This window comes from Sus scrofa, chromosome 9, assembly GCF_000003025.6.
Source record: "Sus scrofa isolate TJ Tabasco breed Duroc chromosome 9, Sscrofa11.1, whole genome shotgun sequence".
NCBI classification, from domain to species: Eukaryota; Metazoa; Chordata; class Mammalia; order Artiodactyla; family Suidae; genus Sus; species Sus scrofa.
In genome coordinates, this window is record NC_010451.4 from 51,801,931 (window position 1) to 51,810,096 (window position 8,166).

The 8,166-nt window shown below is 39.7% G+C and overlaps 1 pseudogene; it reads left to right on the forward strand.

The window, feature by feature from the left end:
- LOC100524452 lies at positions 1,429 to 2,456 on the forward strand (annotated as a pseudogene).

The window sequence follows — 8,166 nt, forward strand, 5'->3', positions numbered from 1 at the left end:
CAGCATTGCCGTGAGCTGTGGTGTACGTTGCAGACGCGGCTTGGATCCTGCGTTGCTGTGGCTCTGGCGTAGGCTGGTGGCTACAGCTCTGATTCGACCCCTAGCCTGGGACCCTCCATATGCATGGGAGCGGCCCAAGAAATAGCAAAAAGACAAAAAAAAAAAGGAAACAAGAATGATTGTTGTTGTTAGTCTCCGAGGAGCAGGAAAATGGTATTTTATTTTCACTTATCTGTATGTCTGACTTTCTACAAGGCATATATACTGCCTTGATAAAATTTTTAATGCATCTGAAAAACTGGCAATAAAATCTATGCTATATGTCCAAAAGTTCAATAAATTATATCTATGCTTCCTGGGGCCATGTCTATGATTTGAATACTTGGTCACTAGGGAGACCATGGGGCCATGGTTTGATATTAAAATCTGAAAATAAAAATAACAAAATAACAATGACAATAATAAAAGTATCAGTTGAGCACTTACTCTGGACTGTACTATGGCCCAGGGCCCAGGCTTCACCACAAATGCATTAATCAGAACCTCTGTGGGTACAACACAACCATCAATAATTTTAAGTACTCCGGGTGATTATAATATACAGCCACTATCGAGAACCATGGCCTTAGGGTCTGAAATCTGGTGAAAAATAAAGAACAAATTCCAGATACCTAATGACAACTCACGTTATTATAGGAACTGAGTTCTTGAAAACAAAGACTAAATGTGTATTATTATTTTTTACAGTCCCCTATGGAAGTTGTATTACTAACTTCTTCATCTTTCAGATACCTACAGAAATTGTCTTGTAACTCAGTGACACACCTGTAACTAACATATCACCTTGACACTGCATCACCTTGAGAAAAGTATTCATAGGCTCACATTCAGTGAATACTTAGGACTTGCATGGATGACAAGGGAATTTCATTTCTGAAGCAAAATACATCCCCAACCATAAGATATGAAATATACTGCTTCTTACCTATAGGGTGAGGGTTCTCAAACTTGAGCATACATCAGCATCACCTGGAGAGAGTGTAAAACACAGATTTCTAGGCCCCATCTTCAGAGTTTCTGAGTTGACAGGTCTAGGGCGAGGCCCAAGAATTTGCATCTCTAACATCTTCAAATGGTGCCAGTGATGCTGGTCCAGGGACTACACTCTAAGAACCGTGGCCTAGGATATTGAGAACCATGAAAGTGGTAAAAGGTCCAGATCTTGCCCCCTTTGTCCTCTCATCTCCATGACCTTTCAAAGACCCCGGATCTGGTCTTCCTCCCAAAGCAAATAGCAGGATTAGGGGAGCATCCATCAGGAAGAAACCTGGGATCGCTTATCTGGCCCCAGCAGCTCAAAACCAGCTTCACCTAGGAGTGCAACATGCAGCCTTTCACAGAGATCCTCTCTCCCATCCCCACAGGGTCCCCAACCAGAGGAGAATGGCTACAGAAAATCACTCTACAGTCACAGAGTTCATTCTTGGAGGTTTAACCAGTCGGCCAGAGCTCCAGCTCCCCCTCTTCCTCCTCTTTCTTGGGATCTACTCCATCACCGTGCTAGGGAACCTGGGCATGATCACACTGATTTGGCTGAGTGCTCAGCTTCACACCCCCATGTACTACTTCCTCAGCAATCTGTCACTCGTGGATCTCTGCTACTCTTCTGTCACTACCCCAAAGATGCTAGTGAACTTTGTGTCAGAGAAGAACACCATCTCCTACACAGGGTGCATGTGCCAGCTCTACCTCTTCATTGTGTTTGTCGTTGCTGAGTGTTACATGCTGACAGTGATGGCCTATGACCGCTATGTCGCCATCTGCAGACCTCTGTTTTACAACACCGTCATGTCTCATCAAGTCTGCTCCCTGCTGGTGGTCACCGTCTATGCCATGGGGCTCATTGGCTCAACCATAGAGACTGGCATGATGTTGAAAGTGCCCTATTGTGAGCCCCTCATCAGTCATTACTTCTGTGATATTGTTCCCCTCATGAAGCTCTCCTGCTCTAACACCTATGATGTTGAGACGACAACTTTCTTTTTGGCTGGATTCAACATTGTAGTCACTGGCTTAATGGTCCTCATTTCCTATGCCTTCATCCTGTCCAGCATCCTCCACATCAGCACCACAGAGGGAAGGTCCAAAGCCTTCAGCACCTGCAGCTCCCACCTTATGGCAGTTGGGATGTTCTATGGAACAACAGCATTCATGTACTTGAAACCCTCCACAGCCAGTTCCCTGGCCCAGGAGAACGTGGCCTCTGTGTTCTACACCAGTCATCCCCATGCTGAACCCCCTCATCTACAGCCTGAGGAATAAGGAAGTAAAGGCTGCCATGCAGAAAACTCTGAGAGGAAAACTTAATTGATGCAAATGTTATTTTTCCTTCTCAATTAATAATCAACTTAAAAATAAGTTCCTGTGATGGAAACCAGTCCCTTCTCTGCATGGCTGGGTGATTGCCTCCTTCCTCCTTCCCTCTTCCTTCCTTCCCTCTCTCTACTCTCATTTCTGTTTGAAACTAGCTGATTTCAAGTTGATGCTGTCATTTATTTGGGATCCATTTTCTCTATTCTGAGCCAATTGATAAACTCTGTTTTAACATTAGTTGGACACAAATTTTAAGCTTTTAGTCTCAGAAATAGAAAACAAACTAGTGGTAACTGGGCTGGGGGAGTGCCACGTCCAGCACTGCAGGGCAACAGGGAATCCTGGAAGAGGGATGGCACAGAGTAACAAAATACACAGACTCTTACATTTGGAAAGTGAGGGACCAGGTGACAATCTGGCAATCTGCTCTGCAGAACAAAGATACCTAGGCTTTAGCCCACATGACTTTTATTACAGAAGGTGATGAGATTATTATTAGCGGAATTAAGGAAGGTGACAAGATTAGCGGGCAGGAACAGGCATAGGCAATATCAAGAGGTTATCTTCTTAGTGATATCAAAGGGAATATCCTTAGGACATAGTGCAGCTGTTCATAGAATAACATGATTAATGCATAAGTCCTTCTTTATCTTGTCTTTGAAGGAGACTCTGTCCTTTAGAACTCTGTCCTTTGGAACTCCATAAATACTTGCCTTCTGCAGAATTCAGCTGTTCTGTGGTCTCCAACATCTCCCCCTTTTTTATTTATTTGTTGCATAAGGACAGTCATTATAAATTTTGATTGTAGGGCATTCATTAGGTTTCTAGGGACCAATCCATGATTCTGCAGACCATGTCCACAGCAGGTCTCCAAGGTGAACAGTCACGTTCAGGGGGTGGAGGTCGGTCTCCATCTTCCTGGGAACCTATTAATCCAGCGCTTTTTTTATATGGGATGGGGCGACAGTCCTCTCTTCTGTAGCTACTTCCTGCTGGTTGGGGCGACGAGTACTGAGTGGCTGGACATGGTAGGTTCCTACTATGGATGATGGGAAGAAAAAAATGAGATTAAACAGAGGTTTGGAATTTAGATTGATATGGTACTGTTGAAGGAGGAGTGTAGTTTTAAATAACAGGAACTATTGGTCCTTATACATGTCACCTTTCTGTTGTTATAAGAGGACACCTTTAAAATGTAAGGTTGCAGCTGCCAGCTGATGTTGCTTTGAGAGCAGCTGGTAGCATCAAGTCTGACAGGACACATAAACCTTAAGTTCTTAGCAATATAAAGACTTGTCTAAAATTACTCCCATAATATTTCCTACTATTACCTTGGATGTCTGTCCCACAGCTGCTCCATTCTGCCTTTTATTTCTAATGGCCAGTGCAGATGATGATTTCTGTTTTTCTAGACAAGAGAAGATGCAAGAATTTGGGCCCATGAAATCCTTACCTAAAATCTAATTATCTGAGGGCCTGTTCCGTCAGTTTTCCCAGAGCACAGAGTGCCTCATTCCTGGTTTCCATGCTAAGTTCTACTCAGGGGGTGCTGCAGGTTGGCAGCTGCAGTAGCTCATGTTTTACTCCATGTAGAGGCTGATGCCAAGTGCCAAATTTCAGTTCACAGTGCTCACCCATGGTCATATATTCTACCATAGTTTGGGAAGGCATATCATGACCATTTCATCCCACGGTGCTAGGAATGAATATTCCCAGATCTAGCAAAGATTTCACTGATAAGCAACGCAATATACTGCTACTGGACTAGGCCTTATTAACAGTAGCCAAAAGTCTCTGGACCACCTATCTTCCTAGTCTATTATGGTCCAGGAAAATATTCCCTCTTGTTGCATTTTCCCATATCTAGAGATCACTGACCTCATATGGAACTGTATATCATTTTATCAGAGACTTAGCTACAAATTCAGCAATGTGAGAAATAGCAATTTTGTGAAAACAGTTAATAAAATATAGATAGCAGTATTAGTAAAGTCATAATCAAAATTTTAAGTTAAGAGCTTAACTTAAAATTGCATTAGATGAAAATGTATTTATGGTCTGGGTCAGCCAGGTGAGAGGGTCCCACCTAGTAACATCAATAATAAGAACCTTGGAGGGGAGAAACCCACCAGGGTAAATCAGAAGTAAAACAAATAACCATACAAGTCAGGTGACAGTCTTGGGATAGTGAACTCCTTCTGATGTTGTCTTCTTTTTGTCCATGCATTGGTGTTTTTCTTATTAGAGTCTTGTTTTAGGGTGAGTTAGAAGTTCAGTAGTTCTCTCCATAGACCAGTCCAATACAGAGGCCCTTCTTAAATGAGAAATATAAATTTAAGAGTTAATTTTCTTCACCCCTTCACATGGCACTTAACTCCTGAGAAGAAACTTTTTAATCTAGGCTGGAGACAAGCTTTTAAATGATACTTTTCCAGAATGTATATGTATTCCCCTGGTTATCATGGGACGTCTGATATTTGTCCAGAGACAGATTACACCAATCAGCTTCAGAAACAATCTTAGATTATTTTTCTTAATAATTCAGTTAAAGTTTATAATAATGTAACATAGCGGCAAACAACTATTAGGGAGGTGAGTTTTAAACAGTATAAACAGTAATCTTAATATACAAAACTGGAATATGAATCAAAGCACTCTCTTTACAATTACCCTCATTTTTACCAAATATAGCCAGATTAGGACTGTAGAAAGTCTTCCCCAAATGGAAAAACATGTTTTCTAAGCATTTCTTTTTCATTATTGGGATTGCCAGGGAACTGGGAAGAACCAAGCGGCCCGTCTTGGATTTCCCATAGCCCTAAGAAAACCTTTTTTTAATAGAGCCCATATCCAAATTCAAGTTTTGCACTAGCTTACTTTTAAAATTAGTTTACTGAAATTTTCAACTTAGCCCCAACCATGCACAAAATTCTTTTTTCATTGTCCACTTCCCACAAACCCTCCATCACTTTCTGTATCCCTATTACTCTGTCCCCCATCTTTCCATTCAAAATAACAAGCTATAAGACAGACTCTTCCCTTTTAATAAAATACAGTTACATTCCTTTATTAAACCTAGGTACAATAAGGTATTTTACTTAATGTTGATGACTCTAAAGACATGTCTATATTAATTAGATCAACAAATATTAACATCTAATAATGAATATCAAATACTGAATATTTTCCAGTTCATGTGAACCAAAAATTAATTTATGTTTTTTGAGAATTTATGTAAGTGCTTAATTTCCTTTAAGGCAACTAATTAGAGCTCTTTTATGGATTTATTTTGGCAATGCCATACATATACAACACAAAGAAGCAAAACAAAGACCTCATATTTTCCATTCTGAAGCTTCAGGTATGAATAAGGTACAAATGTGTAAAACAAGACTCTTCCCTGAAACCTTAAAGCCATGTCAAGTAAGACCAGGAATGGAGTTTGTGGGGCCTGTTCTAATTTTTGTAGTTTTTGTCTATTAGGGGAAGCCTGGCTTATAAAATGGACTTCAAAAGTGGCCTGTCCTTTTATAAAGCCAGAATACCTAATGTAGCATTATGTTGACCCTATGCTCCCAGTGTCATTCGTTGGAAGTCGCATGTCAGTTGGTCTTCCTCCATGCCACTGTTTCACACACCTGCCAGGAACCCAAAAAAGTGTAGTAGCCACTGTTTCTGGAAAGACACAAGCATAACCTCTTCCCCAAGTTATTAAAGGATCAGGGCCTTTCCATATATTTTCCTCAGGTGTTTTCCAATATACTAATGGTGAGGTACCAGGAATAAGCTGGCCATAGTGCCTTTCCATGGGCATTATTCCTTGTTCACTACAGGTGAAAAAATTTAAAGCAAGAAAAGCTTGTCTTAACTAATCTTGTGGGAAGGAGCCTTCTTGTTCCCCCTTTTGTTTTTTAAGTTGGAGTTTCAATTTATGATGTGCTCATTCTACTATAGCTTGTCCTTGGGGATTATAAGGGATGCCAGTGACATACCCAATTTGACAAAATTCAGCAAGAGTCTTACTAGCATAAGCAGGACCATTATCAGTTTTAATATGCTGTTAAAGGCCCAAAACAGCAAAAGCTTCCAAACAATGGTTTTTGACATGTCGAAAGGTCTCACCTGCCTGAGCTGAGGCCCATAGCACAGAGGTATATGTGTCAACAATAACATGAACAAATTTCAAATGACCAAAACTATTAATATGAGTAATATACATTTGCCATAGTTGATTACTTTTTAGTCCTCTAGGATTAACTCCATCATTGGTAGACACTTGGGCTAAACTTTGACGTAATGGACAAGATTTAATAATATCTTGGGCAACAGCATGAGACAGACTAAACTGTCTACGCAGCATTGCTGTGGGCTGATGCAGAAGTGCATGTGAAGCACGAGCAGTTTAAAAGATAGAGGTTATAAGCTGGTCCACCTTTTGATTACCAACATGTAAAGGACCTGGTAAAGAAGTATGAGAACATATATGAGTAATAAGAAATAGTAATGTCCTCTGTCCAATAATTTGTTGTGTGCAAAAAAAGTAGCTGAAATAACTCTTCATTTAGTTCTTTCAATTTTGCTGTTTCTAGTTTTTATACTAATTGTACCACATATTGAGAATCTAAAACAATATTACAAGGATATGAGATTATTTTTAAAACTTGTTGAACAGCCACTAGTTCTGCCTTTTGAGCTGACGTGTAAGAAGTTTGTATAATTTTAGTAATATTTGGACCTGAATACCAGCTTTACCATTTGAAGATCCATCTGTAAAATAAGTAAGAGCTTTAGCAATAGGCCATGATCTGATAACTTTTGGAAATATAAAAGAGGTCTCTTGTAGGAATTTTTTAAGTTTATTTTTGGGTGGATGATTATCAAGTTCTCCTGTATATCCAGCTAAAGCCGTCTGCCATGGCAACAAGGTTTAGAATAAAGTTTCTCTCATGAATTTATCTAGAGGGACATGTATAATATTTGGATCCACTCCAGTCAATTGTTTAAGACGGCATCTGCCTCAGATAATAATCTTAGCTATGAGGTCCACATAAAGTGTTGCCGTTTTTACTTTTTGATTAGAAAGATGGATCCAAATGCCAAACTGTGGCATTTCCTGAACTAGGACTGCTGTAGGTGAATTTATGGAAGGCAACATGATCAGAATAATAGGATTATCATAATCAATAAGTTGCAACTATGCCTCATTTATTTTTTCCTCTACCAGCTGTAATTCTTTGAGGGCTTCAGGAGACAACAGTTAGGTAAGGTCAGGAAGTCAGGATCACCCTTCAATGTTTTGAAAAGATAAGTTAATTGATTTGTAGTAACTCCTAAATAAAGTCATAGCCAATTAATATCTCCCAATAATTTTTGAAAATCATTTAATGTATTCAGTTGTTCCCTGCGAATTTGCATTTTCTGTGGCCGAATAGTGTGGTCTTCTATCAAAGTTCCTAAATATTGAAATGGAGGGGTCTTTTGAATTTTATCTGGGGTTATAATAAGCCCTTTTTTATTAAGATATACTTCAGTATCTAGCAAGATGTTTAAAAACTTGTTTTTTCTTTTGGAGCAGAGAGGAGAATATCATCCATGTAATGAATAATGTAGGCCTTGGGATATTTAAGTCTAACAGGAGTTAAGGCTCTATCCACAAATTTTTGGCAAATGGTAGATCTGTTCTTCATGCCCTGTAGCAATACTTTCCATTGATATGGTTCTTAGGCACTTTGTTATCTAAAGCAGGAACAGAGAAAGCAAATCTACGTTTATCTTGAGGGGCTAATGGTATGG